General features: G+C 36.3%; 1 non-coding gene across 1 annotated transcript; it reads left to right on the plus strand.

Moving 5' to 3' along the window:
• The first annotated feature begins 1,505 nt into the window (after positions 1-1,505).
• LOC145096365 (small nucleolar RNA R71) lies at positions 1,506-1,612 on the plus strand. The gene has a single exon (XR_013703773.1). It is a non-coding gene; the product is annotated as a small nucleolar RNA R71 (small nucleolar RNA).
• Positions 1,613-17,395: the final 15,783 nt, after the last annotated feature.

A 17,395-nucleotide genomic window follows, 5' to 3' on the forward strand; every position in this document is an offset into this window, starting at 1 on the left:
AGTGGGTTTGGACTCTCTAATATCAACTAAGGCTCAGGCGGTGCTCAAGAAGGGCCTTCCAAGAATGATTGGGACTTGTTTGTCTTACTCCATATCTAAGACAATAAAATCTTCGGGAAAAACAAAGTTGTCCACTTTTACTAATAAATATTTACATATTACTCTTGGAAAGTTCATTGTCTTAATTCCCAAATGAATGACCATGCAGACCGTTCTTGGTTCAGGAAGATCAAGCTTCTTGAAGAATGAGTAAGGCATAAAATTAAAACTTGCTCTGGAGTCAGCTAGAGCATGGTTAGTGGCTAGATTTCCGAATTGGCATGGTAGATTTAAGCTTCCTAGATCACCCATCTTATTCGGTAGCATATTTAGTATTGCAGCTGAGCAAGTTTCATTGAGTACCACCTTAGATAATCCCTCCATCTTCTTTCGGTTAGTTAGTAGGTCTTTGAGAAACTTAGCATATTTTGGCATTTGAGCCAAGGCTTTAAGGAAGAGAATATTGATTTCAACGGACTTGATATGATCTAAGAACTTAAGGTAGTCTTCATCATTCTTTTCTTGTATTGCTCTACTTGGAAAGGGCAGCGGTGGACGGTATGGCTTAAGATGTTCAACATTCTTCTTTTCAGGTTCCTGCCACGTCATAGCAACTGTTCATGCTCTTTTCTTTTACTTTCCTCTCGATTATCCTGCTCAACATTCGGGTTGTTTTTGTTAAAGGGAGTCAGATGGGTAACAATTTTCCCACTTCTAATCGTTATAACTTGGATGTGAGCTCCCTTCGGGTTTGTTCAGTATTTCCTGGAAGTCCGCCTGGTATTCGTTCATTAAATTGCTTATCTAGTTACCCGAGTTGTTTTTCAATGTTGAGGATTGAAGCTTACTGATTTCTTAGTAAAACTTGTTGTTCTCTAATTCCTGCTTCGGTTTCCTGGTGCCTTTTTTTAGATGTGGTTGCAAAATGGGTAAGCATTGACTCGAAATCGGATTCGTTTTCAGGATGTGGTTCCACTTTTTGGTAAAATCCTCTTCCTTTTGGTTCATACATTTCTTCCTTGGCTTTCTTGTACTCGTCATAAGGTAACCACTTCTTCTTGGGTTTTCTCCAATCTTCATCATATCGATCACCGCTCGAGTAGAAAGCTTGAGCCTTTCGGTTTCCATTTTCATCAAGATCACAGTCTTTGGTTAGATGTGTCCCTTTACAAATTTCACACCCCACTCGTATAGCATTGATTGTTTTATCCATCTTAGTCATCTTCCTATCCATGTTATGCAACTTTGCTAAGACCGCTGACGTGTACTCCGAAGGAGAATTTGTTGATCCCCTTGCTACATCATTTCTCGGGTTGTGGTACTCTCTTGAATGTTTAGAAAATTTTCAATACGCTCCTTAATTTCAGCAGGATTCTTCTTGGTTAATGGTCCTTGAGAGTCAAGGAGTTGCCTTGTCATCACATTTACCCCCATCATAAAATATGGAAACTTCTTGTTGCACATTAAGATCATTTTGGGGACAATTTTGAAGTAATCCCTTGTAGCGCTCCCATGCTTCAAATAGCGACTCATTCATTTGTTGTTTAAAGTTAGATATGGCCTTCTTTAGTTTAGCCACCATTGCAGGTGGGTAAAATTGATCCAAGAATTCCTCACTCAAATTTTCCCATGTAATGAATGCACCCAGTGGAAGTGCCTTCAATCAATCCTTGTCAACTCCCTTGAAAGTGACCGGAAGCATTCTCAATAACACTGTTTGCGTGGAGCATTTGGGATGTTGAAGTAATCGGCGATGTCACTGACTTCATCAAGATGTTTGTAGGCATCTTCTTGATCTTTTCCGGTGAATGGAATCTCTTTTAGCGCAACAAGGATGTGCCCCTTGAGTTCAAATGTGGCAGTGGCTGGAATGGCGGGTTGCACAAGACCCGGTCTAGTGTCATCACAAAATATTTTCTTGTATGCCTCCATGGAAATGTCGGCAATGTCCGCCATGATGTTTTCGGGTTCACTTTCTTTTTTTGTGTCGGTTTCGCTTCCTTCCTCGTCTGTTTCATAATGGGTGTCCTCTTTCGTTGGATTGTTCTCAATGCTTTCGTCCTTCGGGGTTTTGCTTGATTCTCCTACCTGCTTTCCCTTCTTCCTGCTAAAAACCGATTTGAGATTCTTGAAAGGTGATTTCTTTGGTGTTGCAGATTCTCCTATGATTTTATCTGTGTTTTTACAAAAAGCTGACTCCGGGTCTTCAAGTGGTGGAATCAAAGGTGTATTTGATCCACTGGTCATAAACTATGCAATAAAAACAAATCAAACACGTAAAAAGCACAAAAGCAAAAACTAAAAATTAACTGTTACATCGCCAAACTTGATGTGAAAAATAATTATGCACTAGTTTTATCCTACTAATGTAACTAATTTCTTCTTAAGCCAGTGTTCCTTGGTGTAAATAATATAGCACAATGGACAGGTATCGAAGACAGGGAACGAGATATTCAGCTAATTCTTATGTAAAATCTAACTAAATTACTACTAGATTTAGAAAAAAAGGGTTTCTCTAGTTTTGCAAGATTAGAAACTTAATTAACTAAGTTAAACTAATAATTAACTAAAGCAAATATCAAACTAAAGCAAGAAACAAAAAGAAACAATTTAAACCAGGGTATTTTAGAGACTTTCGTTTAGCTTCAATTTACTTGCTATTATGGTTGATTTATGGAAGTGCAATGGATTAATGTTCAATTGGTTACCGATTCTGAAGATGACCAAGTTAATGTTCACTAACTTAATCCTTTAGCAAACAAGTTCATTCATACGGTGATCAGACGGATAAACTAACAAACTTACTAGTGTTCGGTTTGAGTTAAATTAGACTTATAATAGATTGATCAAATTGGTTAATTGATTTAATTCAATATATGATTGGTCATCATATATTAGCTCCTACAATTACTTACCCACTTTTCTATATAACCTTAGGTTTTAGTTAAAACTCTAGTCCTACAATTTTTTCAATCCACAAAGATCATAAGATTCAAGTTCAATTAAGAAAGATAGTCATGCAAACTTAATTAAACTCAAAAATAAATAGATAAAGCAGTTATCATAAGCAAGGTTGTTAAGATCAAGATCCTATGTAGGATCATTTTTGGGTTTGCAAGATCGGGATCGGGATCCTAAGATCCCACAAAATAAAATATAATTTTAATTTATAATTTTTAATCATGAAAAATATTTCAAACATTCAATTTTTCGTTCAAAAGTTATAAAAACTTCAAAATAGTAGTCATAAGTCACAACACAAAATGATAAATGGTAGATTGGTAAAGAGTAAAAGACATAAAGTGGTAAAAAAAATTCATTTGCAAAAAAAATCAATCAAAGGAAAATAGGATCGGATCGGATCTCGATCCTACGATCCTACCTGCGATCCTACCCTAAATACGATCTGAATCGTTGTTTATCATAGGATCGTATGATCCTACAATCAGGATCGCGATTTTGACAACCATGATCATAAGCATAGAAGGTTCTTTAATAAGCTAAATTACCAAATAACCAATAAAACTTTATCCTATCATAAATCAAACCAAAGATAATCAAGCAAATCTACACCAAACGAAATTCATAGGGTTTTAGCCCATGATTTCAGCAACTAAAGTCAGAAAAACGAATTTCATATGCATAGACATGATTAAACTATAATAGAAAGTCGTAATTAAGAGTTTTATTGCCTTAACGCTCTCAACTCCCAAGCAATAATCGATTTCTTCACTTCCAAGCTTCAATCCAGATCCTTGGCCTTCAAAAATCATCAATAGCTTCCAGCAAAAGTTCCCAATTCGGAGAATAATGGCAGGTATTTATAGATTCACGAAAAATAGTCACCACGACGTGGTAAGTGTATTTTTCTTCATTTAGTAGTCTTCATTCAAATTCCTAGCTTCCAACTTCTTTGCTGCTCCAAGCATATATTTTATCCCTACAACACAATACATAACAAATTAAATACATTTTTTTCTATAAAGGGCATAAAAGTAATTAAAAATATTAAGATATGATGTACAATTATATGTATAGATATGCATATCAGCATCATATATCAGGCGAATTCTATCATACAATTCTTGAAGATCCTTATCCTAATACTAGCATGTTGTTCTAACATATCAAAACATAATCTCAACAAGTGTATGGTAATTTAGGGTCTACTTACTGGCTCTGGTTGATCATACACATTGCATCCTCCTTGGTTATTTTGAAAAATATTTGAAAATTGTTTGAAAAATAATCTTCCTTAGTTTGAGACTGGATTCACACGAGTGTTCCTCCAATTCACTCAAACCAAGGCTCTGATACCAACTTGTAACATCTATAACATTCATGAAAAATTTAAACTTTTAAAACCATTCCACAAATCATCATTGTTTATAAAATAGTTTTCAAAACATGTGTAGTATCAGAGTTTTCCCAAAATCATAAACAAAACGTGAGGAGGTGCACTATCACGCCTTTGCCTTCATGCGATCATCTGAGGTACCTGAAACATAACCCAAAACTGTAAGCCCAAAGCTTAGTGAGTTTCCCACAAAATACCAACACATCACATAATCATAATAATAACAGTAAACAACATGCATACAAAACCTTCAGTTTGAATGGAACGCCCCATCGGCCTACAGTCTATCTGGTACGCTCACAGAACCTTCAGCATGACTAGTACACCACATCGGGCTTATAGCCTATATGGACCGTTCTCTGGGCCTTCGGCCTGACTGGTGTGCCCCACTGGCCTTCAGTCTATCCAGGACGCCCTAGGTCTTTTGGCCTTCAACACAAAGCAAGACCGCCTCAACCCAACCACATATACACCGTGTGAACACATACATATATAACAGAAAAGCATACAAATAACCAGCAAGCAAACAACACACAGATCTTACAGATCAATAAGCATAGCATCATCCTATCTACCAGGATACAGATCTAACAGATCACTACATTATACAATTATACAATAAACCATAACAATAATCCAAAGGGTTGGCCTTGGTGCCTTCGACCCACAAGCATAATGAGGAAAACTCACCTCGCAGACTGAACAAAACTGATGAGGTCCGACTCCAAATCTCAGCTCTCTAACCGATACCTATTTCCACCAAGTGACCAATTCCATCAAAATCCCAAAATTCCCCCAAAGTCCAATTTGGTCAAAGTCAAAGATCAAGGTCAATAGTCCATGTTGACCAAACACGTCGGGTTCTCTTGGTGCACGCCGTGTTCCGCCAACATTCAGATAATCGGGAAAACCTTAGCCAACACGTCGTTTTAACTTACAAACACACCGTGTTCGCCTGAGTTCCAACAGCTTAATATATTCGGTTGTCTCTTCAACTCCAAGAGTTCCACAACTCTGATCTAGACCATAATGTGTTTAAGAAGGATAAAGTTTCCAACTTTATCCATTAGGACTACCAAAAAGGTCCAAACCCAAACCATAAAGCTTTGGTAATGCAAGGGCTTAAACACACTTAATCCATAAAGTCTAAAGTCCATCCTTTCCAGAAGTGATTCCAACACCTAAACCATGCCAAAGATTGGTGTTTTTTAGACATACATGTCCAATGCATGTCTTGAACACATATTAGGTCAAAATGAGGATTTATGACCTAATCTCTATGCATGGCATCAAAACTTGATTATAGAGCAAATCCATGACACTACTAGGTCACCTTGACCTGGAGATTCATAAAGTTGCAAACTTTATGAGATCTAACCATTGCAACATTCAAGAACAAGGAGCAAAAGGGAAAAATACACAATATCCAACAACTTTGGATGATAAAAATTAGGTCTTGGACACTTACAAGGGTCCAAAAGAGTTCCAAACTGAATAATGGGGCTTGTTTGTTGGATCTTTGCTTCCTTCTTCCACCTTCTTCCTTCTTTAGCTTCAAAACACCAAACTAGCTTCAAAACATCTTGGTGATCTTTGTCACCGACTCTATCGTCTGCCTCGATGCCAGATACTCCTGAGCCAACCTTTATCTCTGTTGGGTCAACAATATGGTTTATACTTTGCTTTTCTAGAAAAATATATTTTTCTATAATGTAATATGTAATTTTGTGGTTGTGTACGGCTGCACACCTGTGTACGGCCGTACATGGGTGTACGATTGGTGTCTCATATATATATATATATATATATATATATATATATATATATATATATATATATATAGGGTGAGGAGTGCATGCAAGTGTACGGCTAGAAGAGAAGAGAGAGAAAGGAGGAGCATGTTCTAGAGAGAGAAAGTTAGAGAGAAGAAGTGAGTGTATGTTAGTGTGTGTGAATCTTGTATTTGGATCTACATTCTAATCATCAAATAATACAAGATTCATCATCTTCTTCTTCTCAAAAAAAAACCATGTAAGTCCCCAAATATGCTTGTGTATCAATCAGATCCAATTGATGGTGCGGAATCCCAATCAATTAGATGATGTCAGATCAAAATAGAAGAGAATGAGAAGACGAATATGATGAATCTTGTATTATTTGATGATTAGAATGTAGATCCAAATACAAGATTCACACACACTAACACACTCACTTCTTATCTCTAACTTTCTCTCTCTTCAATATGCTCTCCTTTCTCTCTCTTCTGGCTGTACACTCACATGACTCCTCACCCTATATATATGAGACACCAGCCGTACACGTATGTACAGCCGCACACCGCCACAAAATTACATATTACATTATAGAAAAATATATTTTCCTATAAAAGCAAAGTATAAACCATATTTTTGACCCAACAATCTCCCCCTTGGTTTATAGCTTTCTTTTCTAATTGGCCCAACAAATTCCCCTTAAAAAGTAGCTAGCTTTTCTTGTTAATCTTCATTGGGAGCTTGGCTTCAGCATTAATCTTCAAATTTCTTCACATCATCAAGATGAACATATGAATCTTCAATAAATGACTTCATCTTGAGCAGTTGGGATTTCTGCAGAATTTGACATTGAACGCACATTGGGTGAGGAGGCTTCTTGTAGAGATTCATGAAATATTGCGCTTTTAGCTTGAGAATCTTCAGAGAGAACAGAGAGAACAAATATTCTCGATCACTTCATCAGGTTTATAGATAGCAACAGATTGATTGAGGAGGCTTCAATGCAATCCTTCACATAATCTTCAATTACAGCTTCACCTTGCTTCTGGGGTTGACAAATTGAATGTTGGAAGAATAATCTTCATTTCTTGCTCATTCGAATGAAAATTCTTCGATGATCACGGATGAAGCCTTAGCTCAGAAATCTCGATACAGTCTCCATGAGTCTCATCTACACATGAATTCACTTTTCAAGACAAAACAAAACTAAAAGTAAACTTAAAATAGAAATAAAACTATTTTTGGATTTTTAATTTTCTGATTTTTGTTTGATTTTTGATTTTTTTTTCTCCCCCTAAATTTGTGCATAGAGAAAAACTATGAACAAATTTAACAGAAACAAAAATATTTGGGATCAAAGTTGTGAGACAGCCTAAACTCGTTTATCAGTACCTTCACCTTCATGAATAGGTCTGGTCAATTGTCGGTATTGTGGTCCACTTAAACACAAAAGATGTCGACAAACTTTTCTAAATAAACCATTTAGCTGACGACGACCATGGGTATTGTTGTCCACTTAAATTAAGCAGCGAGATCTACAGACAACCTCTAAATGGTTCAATTTTAGTTGCACTAGAACGTGTTCCCCACTTCCCGATATACCTTGGTTATCAAGAACTTCCAAAGAACTCCTTACTTTAGGTGAGTAAGCAATTATTAAGGAGGAAGTCAGATTTAGAAATAGGTTCATATGTTGTGTCCCAGGTCAGATCTCTTTTAATCACGCAAAGGGGACAACACATATGGCTAATTAGGATAGAGGGATTGAGAGGTAGAATATTGCATATGCGGTGTTCCAGGTCGGATCATTTCAATCACACAGAGGAGACAACATATGGCTAACAGATAGAGAAAGTTTCATAGATAAGGAGGTGCGTAGAAATAGAGTTTCATATGCTGCATTCCAGGTCGGATCTCTTCCAATCACGCAGAGGAAGCAACATATGAATGACAGATAGAAAGCAAGAAAATAATTTCCTACAGACCTACTTTATCAGAACCCCAGTCGCTCTATCAGAACTAGAAATAAGGACATAAGTCCGTACATCACAGAAAAGTTAAGTCACAGTTCTAGATGCGTATTAATTTAGTTTATTCCGTGGGTTCCCGTGTTTATCTCACTGCTCAATCTACCCGAGCGTCGTATAGTCGTCCAAACAATCTTAACTAAATCCACACTGTCAAATCCTTCGTGCCTACCAGCACATTGAACACAGAGTCTATACAATTCAGATTTAGTCCTTTACACGTGTTTTAGACTGTCCGTTATCACTTTCTTGATATCACTTCCCAATAATAACTACTAACGAAAAACTATTAAGAAAATGAAAAATTGTCTTTAAAAAGAATCAGTTTAAGATAAAACCAGGAGTATAGAGAGCAAAATGCAAACCGTAATTAACCGATTGAATTTTCATCTAGAAGGTCTGAGAACAGAACGCTTAATCTCAGAATAGATCCGAAAATTCTTCATGTCGTTAAGCACAATCCCCATGAGTGAACACTTCCTTTCTTTCTTTCTCGCAAAGGACACATACTCTCAAACAAAGTTCTGAGTGTTATACAGTTGAGAGATGCATCCTATCATGTGCCTGGAACAACCACTATCAACAAACCGAAGTATGATGATATGCCTCCATACATGCTCCAACACAGAAGGGGATCAGTTGGTCTTGGGAACCCAGTCCATTTTGAAACTGGGTCGACCTTTGTCATCATTGCAAGGAACATTCTCCCACGACATGTCCTGTTTATCACAAACAGAAGATGTACAAATATTAGAATCATTAGAAGATTTAGGAGTTTGAACCTTCGGTACCCATCGGTAGTTGGGTTTAACCTATTTCTTTTTCGAGCGGATGGGTGCCTCGGCACTTGATTTTGAATTTGAAGCTGGCCGTTGAGATGAATTTGATTTTGGATTCACAGGAGCATCTCTTGGATTTTTCTTCTTGGCCGACTTTCCCTTCTTGCCCTTGGGATTCAGATTCTTGGCCTTGGAAGTTTGATTCTTGGCCTTATGTGCGTTCCAGTCACCATTGCGCGATTGTGACCTGGAAGGGTTTCTTTTGAAGTATCTCACACTTTGCGTGTTCTGCCAGCCTTGTGCATAGTAGGGATCGTATGCGCGATTAAGACAATTTCTAGCAATGTGTCCAGGTGTTCCACAGTGAAAACATGTCTTTTTCTTCACTATAAAGTTGTTTCTTCCTGCCCTTTTGGGGACTTACAATCTCTCCATCAGGGGGACATACTACATGCGAAACATCTCTAAAAACTACCCCTAAGTAACAACAACCGTCTGCTCAGGAGTATAAGAACCACTCACCAGGTTTCACTAGTCCTTCACGCCCAGACGAAGAAGGTTCAGGGCACAACTGACATTCGAGCCCTCCGGACAAGAACAAGTGAAGAAACAACCCTCCACATGAGAAATCCACCTCATGGACATGATCGGGTCCTTGACCCCATCGAACTCTGGGGGCTTCGTATTGCTGAAGTCCCGGTACTGGATTGACCCTCTCCCATAAACCCCCGCAACAGCAACAATTATGGTAGCTACAACAACAACAACAACCTCAGTCATGTGGCATATCACTCGTCAATAAGATCAATCATCATGGTCTTGATAGACCCAAAGAACTCTGGGATTGCCTCCTTGACAGCCACAATCACTTGGGTGGTGATCATCTCTCAAATGTCATCATTCGTCAAACCTGGCCTCTCCAGGGCGCCAACTCCTTATCCAGAACCTCTCGTATACACCATACTGAAAATGAACCAAACATGCATAAAAATGTCACAATTATACTATTACAATCATTAAGGAGAGACTAGACCCACGAGGTTCGTGACTTCCTTGCTATGCATATGGGTCCTATGCTTCTAGTAGTATGAGCATATACTACCTTCCACACCTACCCGTATTCGTATCAAGGGGTTCATCACAGACCATCCGATCGCAAGAACCAACATCTAGGATACGCATACATCCTATATATTCTCAATAGTGGCTAAACCTTCTCACACTAGCTTGCCATAAACTGCACTCACTCATGGAGCTTACACCAATTTTGCAGTCACTCGTGCATGCTAATCATACATAACGTTGGATTCCATAGATAGATGGTGCATACACTAAGCAACTATAGGATGTCAATTCTATGTACCATACAAGAGAACCTCCTAGGCTATTAGGCATCACAATTCAAGCAATTCTATCATGAAGTTCCTAAAGATCCCTAGCCTACAACTAGCATGCAATTCTATCATAATCATCATAAGCAAATAACAATGTAGGTGGGGCTAATGGGAGGAAGGTCTCAAAGGAGTTAATTCCTTTATATAGGGCTCAAATCCTAAAAAGTTAGGTTTGTGCATTGCAGCAATACGCCCTGCGTACTGCTATAAGTCCCCACGTCCATTTTAATGAGTTATGTCATGCGTAACTCCAACTTACGCCCAACGTAATGACTAAAATGTTAACATTTTAAACTTTGGGCCAAAAATGAAAATACGTGAAAAATAAGTGTTACAACGGATGATCCCATAACGCCCCTTAACGGCTAGGCCGAGGCGGTGTAGCTGCGTTACGACACCATTGTCGGCCATCCAAGTCATCGAAACGGCTAAAGTCGTTGCCCACACCGAGTAGTCTTAATAAATGCAATTAGTATAGCCTTGAATGTAATGGAAGCACCAATATTAAAAGATTAAATCGCTCAAGAAAATTAACAACATCATAATATTTGGACGATTTATGAAGTATTTCCATAAATAACTAAGGATTTATCTCAAAACAACTTATTGATTTATTGGTTTTTTGAAAAGTCAATAAGTCATAAAAATGTTTGGCAAAAAGAAAAGAACTTTTAAAACAACTTCTTCTTAACTGTTTAAAAAGGTGATTTTAAGAAGTTAGAATTTGTAAAATTTTGAGTTGTAAAAATCAATATTGTTGTAAAATTTAATAAAAAATTATGTATTTTTTATTGAACTTTGGACACATTTAAATATGAATATATATATATATATATATATATATATATATATATATATATATATATATATATATTGTATATATTATTAATCCTTAGTGGGTTGTGTTCTACTCCGTTAGAACTGCAAAACGTTATACGTTGTGTCCAAAATGGAAAATGTGTGAATTGGATATCGATACTCAAAGATAAGTATTTGAAAAATAAAGTAAGCTAATAAAGTTGTTGTGAGAATTTATCCCACATAAAAAAAAACTACAAACTCTTAGTGGGTTTATATACATAGATATGTAATGAGTTTACAAGCTCCTATGCATAATTTTACTCTAACACCTATGTGCACACCGGGGGTGCAAATCATGGATTTTGTTAACAAAATTCAATGAACTCGTGTGTGGGCACGACCTGCGGATACAAATGTAACTTCGAAATTCCCGGCCCGTGCAAACCACATTTTTGCAGAACTTAACTGTTTTAGTCTTTGTTATAGTTTAGTCTTTGTTATAGTTTTTAATGTGAATTAACCGTGCAAGCCTCAGTCAATCGGCATTATAATTCATTAATTATTTATTTTGCAGATTTATTATCAAGAACTAAAAAAATATTACCTTAAACACCTTTAAGCTATGAAAAACACTTTAAAAAAAACAAAAAAAACAATTTATGGATTTATTGACTTTTTCCCACCACAAAATTTAATGAAAATATATTTTTTAAATCATTTTGCCTGAAAGTCTTTTTAAAAATCAAAATAAAATCTCAAACATCCTCTAAAGGGCTACCCTACCAAGGGTAATAGCCATGACTAAACTTATTACAGTTTACTATAAAAATGCATATTGTTAAATATTGCAAAGTATAATATCATAAAACATTTTATTATTATTAACCTTAACTTTTGTTATTTGAAAAGGACGTTGCATGTTTTTTGTTTCTGAAAATACCTCCAACTTTTTTTTTTCTTGAATAAACCCTCAGCTTTTTATTTTATTTTATTTAGAATAAACCTACATATTTGACATGTATTTTTGGGAAAGAAAAAAATTGAAAAATATAAAGTTAATGTTAATATGGAGAAAAAACAATATATTTAGAACAAATTTACTCTAACCGGGAGTCTAATGGAAAAACAGTAATCGAAATGAGGGCTAAAAAACTAATGGTAAAAGAATAAGTTTACCATTGCATGATCATTACAGAGGTCTTTTGAGTTCTAATGGTTAAAAAATGAAATGTTATAATCAATGAGAAATCAGAAATGGATTGCAAATCGCATTTGAAACAATTTTTTATTAAATTGGGCTGAAAGGCCCAACGTTGATGGATTAAGAGTTGGCTTTTTAATTCATGTCAACGAATGAATCGAGTGTATATAAACACAAAAATGATTTAATGAATCAAACAAAATTAAATGGACCGATTGTTTGAGGGATGAAATGTGATTTAATTTTTTTTTTTTAGAACCGGTCAATAAATTAATATATAAAAAAGAGAAGTACAGGGAAGGACAATACAAGCCACATAAATTAATGACAAAACATAAGACCACAAACAACAACAAAAAACTGAAATTAAAATTACAAATTAAGAAAGGGCATTGAGACAAGTTTGCCCAGTCTAACTCCTTCATCTTTCCCCTTTTTTTCAACCAAAGAAAGGTCATAGATTTGACAATATTTATGACTTTATCAGGTGTAGACGGATTTTCTTGAAAACTCTATCATTTCTTGCTTTCCAAATAGACCATAACATATAGTAACAAATGGTCATAAAAATCCTCATTTTTTAGCATGACCCCCACATGGTAGCAAACTCTAGAATGTCATTCACCTTATGAAAACTTCCAGCTTGCACCCTACACCGTTTCCATATCCCCTATGTGACCATCATTGCATAAGAGCACACCACAAGAGTATGGTCTGGACACTTTTCTATCTCCTCACACATGCGACATGTCACTGTTTCCAAGATTACCCCTCTTTTTGACAGTTCATTTGTAGTTGGAATTCTGCCAGCTTACGCCCTCCAGATGAAACAAGAGACTTTCAGTGGTATTTCTTACAGAAATGAAAATTAGAATTGATGGTAGGAGGCCTATATCCCTTTTTTTCTCAAAGCACACACTATATATGAGCCATCCGGTGTTAAACCACATTTCCAAATTTCACTTGTAGGACCTGGTTGCTTGGAGATCACTGAACTAGCAGGGATGTTTTTTTTTCATGAGATCATTCTTTATACATGCGATATTGTTCCAAACCCCGAGTAAAGTCTTCATCGAGTAACAATCATCGGGTTTGGAGTGGAGGTTGTGCAAACTATAGATAACTGTTACCCATAATTGTTCAGGGTTAGTTCTAAGCTTCCACCACCACTTCATAACGAGGGATATGTTAAGAGCCTTTATTGTGCCAACACCAAGGCCACCCAAGTCTTTAGAAGTTGTCACCTTCTCCCACGGAATCCAATGAATAACCTTCCGTTCCTCTGATACACCCCAAAGGAATCTGTTTCTCATCCTTTCGCGTGTCTCAATAACGCCCTATGGAGCCACAAACAAAGATAAATAATAAGTTGGGAGGTTTCCTAAGATTGATTGGATGACGGTCAGTTAGTCGCTAGAGGATAGATTTTTGGATTTCCACTTTGAAAGTTTTTCTTTGAATCTGTCAATGATTGGTTTCCAGTGTTTCTCCAACTTCATATTGGCACCTATCGGGACGCCGAGATAGGTAAAGGGGAGGGAGGAGGGTTCACAGCCAAGAGGTCTCGCCCAGTTTATCACCTCCTGTAGGTCAACATCGATTCCAAATACTCTTGATTTACTGAAGTTGACTCTAAGCCCCAATGCAACATAAGAGTAGTGTAAAATACATGATATGTTATTTATATTTTGTTTCGACCACTCCCCCAAGAATAAGGCATCATCTGCGTATAGCAAATGATAGATTATTGGTCCCCCATTTGGAAAATTAATCCCATGAAAGATGCCTAGCTCACACGCCGACTTCATCGCTACACTAAGTCCTACATGGCTATAACGTACAGGAACGGTGAGAATGGATCCCCTTGTTTGACTCCTTTGGATATCGAGATTTCTTCAGTTGGGCAGCCGTTTACAAGTATTGAGTACTTGGAGGAAACAAGACATCCTTTCAACCACATTCTCATTTTGTTACCGAATTCCATGTTCACTAGATTTGAATCAAGGAAATCCCAGTTTAATGAATCAAAGACTTTATCAAAATCAACTTTGAAGAGAATGATCTTCTTTTTATTCTTTTTTGCCCAAGAACATATTTCATTTACAACCAGGGGCCCTTCCAATATATTCCAACCTTCAGTAACTACACTATGCTTTTTATGATGAAACTACATTATGCTTCCAATATATTCAAATCTATTTCTTGATGAAACTACACTATGCTTTTTTATGATCCTAGAAACGTAAACCCTCAATAACTACTTTGTTATAATTTTTTTAAATGTAACCAAACAATTAAATGACTTTCAGTTTAGAGTTTTATTTACCAAACAAAAATAAGATTGTCACGGTAATATCAAAAAAGTATTTGTTTTTGGTTTATGAGAACCAAAAATCAAATTATTCCAAAAGTTTTGGAACACCCACAAGGTCTTAAGAACAACCATCTTCAATCCTTTCACTAGATTCTCTCAAAGCCCCCATTTGATTGGTCCAAACCAAAAATTCATTTACTGTAAAACAAATAAATGGTTAGGTGATCTGGTATTGTATACATATCCTCACGTGAAGGCTTACGTGGAGGCGATGTCCACGCGTGAACACCGCCCCTAGGGTGCATGGTGCATAGGGGTGGCACAGAGTAGAGCTGGTCGCGACCAATCAAGTCATTTCTCCTCAAACGTATAAAATTTAAATGCATTTTCCCTATTAAAAAATATTTTTCAAATTTAAACCACACATTTTTCTTATTAATATCAACCAATTTATACACAATTCACACTACAAGAAACACACAACATCTTTATATTTTCTCATATTTCCTTCAAATTATGGATCCAAGTCAAAATACCCCACCCACTCTGAACACTCTAACTGATCCATATGAAAATCTTGGTTACATGCAAATGTTAACATCCCCAATCCAACAACAACCTCTATTCACCAACCTTTCATACCCCCTAAACTACTACCAAGAACAAGGACCACAATAATTCCAAGCTTTTCAACAACCACCTTCTCAACTTCAACAATTTCAATCCCAACCTTCTCAACCTCAAGAATTTCAACCACAACCATCTCAAGTCCTATTTTCTCAATCACAACCTGCAAACCTCAACAATGAAGACAACGAAAGGGTCCAAGAAACACAACCACCATCTAGAAGAAGACATCAGAAAGGAAAAAGAAAAAAAGAGCTACGGGTTAGAGCGAGAAAGAGTAGGAAGCTTTATCGAAAGCTTGGATTTTCATATCGCAAGACGCACAAACCGGCAACGCGCAAACGAGACAAAGTTTTTAGAATCATGTTTTGGGATACTTTCACCCGCAATTAGGAAGGCAAACGGAACGGACCTACAACTCGATCAATGGAAAATGACATGACCTACGGGCAGCTTGCACCAAATTTAATGACATATTTGAGAGTTTTAAAAATATGCACAAAAGTGGTAGCAACAATTTCAATATTTTATCAACCACATGCTACCAATACAAGGTTACCAACGGCAATAAAGCATTCAGCCATCAAAAAGCTCGGGATGTTTGTCGTAAGGATCCAAAATGGGTCCTTAATCCGAAGACGGCGCATTCGGACTCAACCACCGGCTCCAACAAAAGACGAAGAACTTTCAAGTCAGACATGGGTTTTGGCCTCGACCTCAATGATGACTACAATGACACAGAGGCGGAGGATCCACCAGAAGTCCAACTTTGTTGACCTCTGGGAAAGGACAAATGGAAATGGGTGACGTCTTCATCCGGAAAAGTGAGTACCGAAGACATGCTTGTGGAGAAAATAGACTAAACTCTACTTTTTTCGAGAAAAAAATATGAATCAACAGAGGAAGCTCGTCCCCGAAAAATAGCACTTACTGATCCTCTAACTATAAACACAAAACTTCAGCTGGATCTCGACCAGGAAAATCTATTGACGTTTCTAAAAATTCAACAAGTCCACGGAGAATATGAAAAGTAGGTTCTAAGGTTTTTAGTATTTATGTTTTATTTTCTATGTTTTCTTAGTAATTTAGGTTTAAATTTCTATGATTTTTTTTAGTAATTTATGTTTTAATTTTTTATGTTTTTATGTTTTTTTTAGTAATTTAGGTTTTAAATTTAAGTTGTGTAATGGGTTTTTAAGTAACCTAAAATATTTATTTATGTTTATTAATTATGTTTTTTTTTATTTAATCTAATGTAAAAAAAAATATTTAAAAATAAATAATATTGAGTGGTAACCATTTTCAAGGGTTAGTGATTTGTTAATGAACATTTAAGTGTTGTTTGTTTTTTTGAAGCCAAAATGTCTACAGTCTGCGGACCACATCTGCAAACCTCTGCGGCAGAAGAGGTGGACCAAATGTCTGCAGTCTGCAATAAGAAGACTGTTTGTTTTTAACATCTGCAGCTGTTGAAATAAATTGATTTTTTTCATAAACAGTAAAAATGTATTTTCAGCAAAAAAAAAAAAAAAAAAAAAAAAAAAAAAAAACTACACGGTGACCCATGTTTTTTTTAGGTTAAAATGGGGTCTGAAGACCTTTGATGACAGTGGTCCATGTCTGTGCCAGGAAGACCTCGCGCATATGTTTTTTGATCTGCGCACTTCCAAAAAACAAACACTCTGTGAGGGCATAAGTCTGCGCGGCGGAAACAAAAATGGTTGCGCAGATCTTTACAAGAAAAACAAACACCCCTTAGTGAAGATGAAGTGACGCATAAATGAAGTGATGCATAGATAAAAACAATTTTCTAATAGGTTGGTGATGATCATATTCTTATTAATGTTCTCGATGTATGCAATTCAAATGAATCCACATTAGGTGTTTTGGCATTAAACGTAATACAATATTACAATCAATTAGTTTTGAATGATAAAAAAATCTTAAATATGATCATTATAATAATATAAGGGGTTTATTTGGAATTTAATTCATTTGGTTTAAATTAATAAAAGGTGTAAAAAAATGAAATTTGAATTAAGTGCATGGTTTATATGACACTTAGATAAATTCAAGGGGCTAAA

The sequence above is a fragment of the Lactuca serriola genome, chromosome 3 (genome assembly GCF_051521515.1).
Source record: "Lactuca serriola cultivar US96UC23 chromosome 3, Lser_US96UC23_V15, whole genome shotgun sequence".
In the NCBI taxonomy this organism is placed as follows: domain Eukaryota; kingdom Viridiplantae; phylum Streptophyta; class Magnoliopsida; order Asterales; family Asteraceae; genus Lactuca; species Lactuca serriola.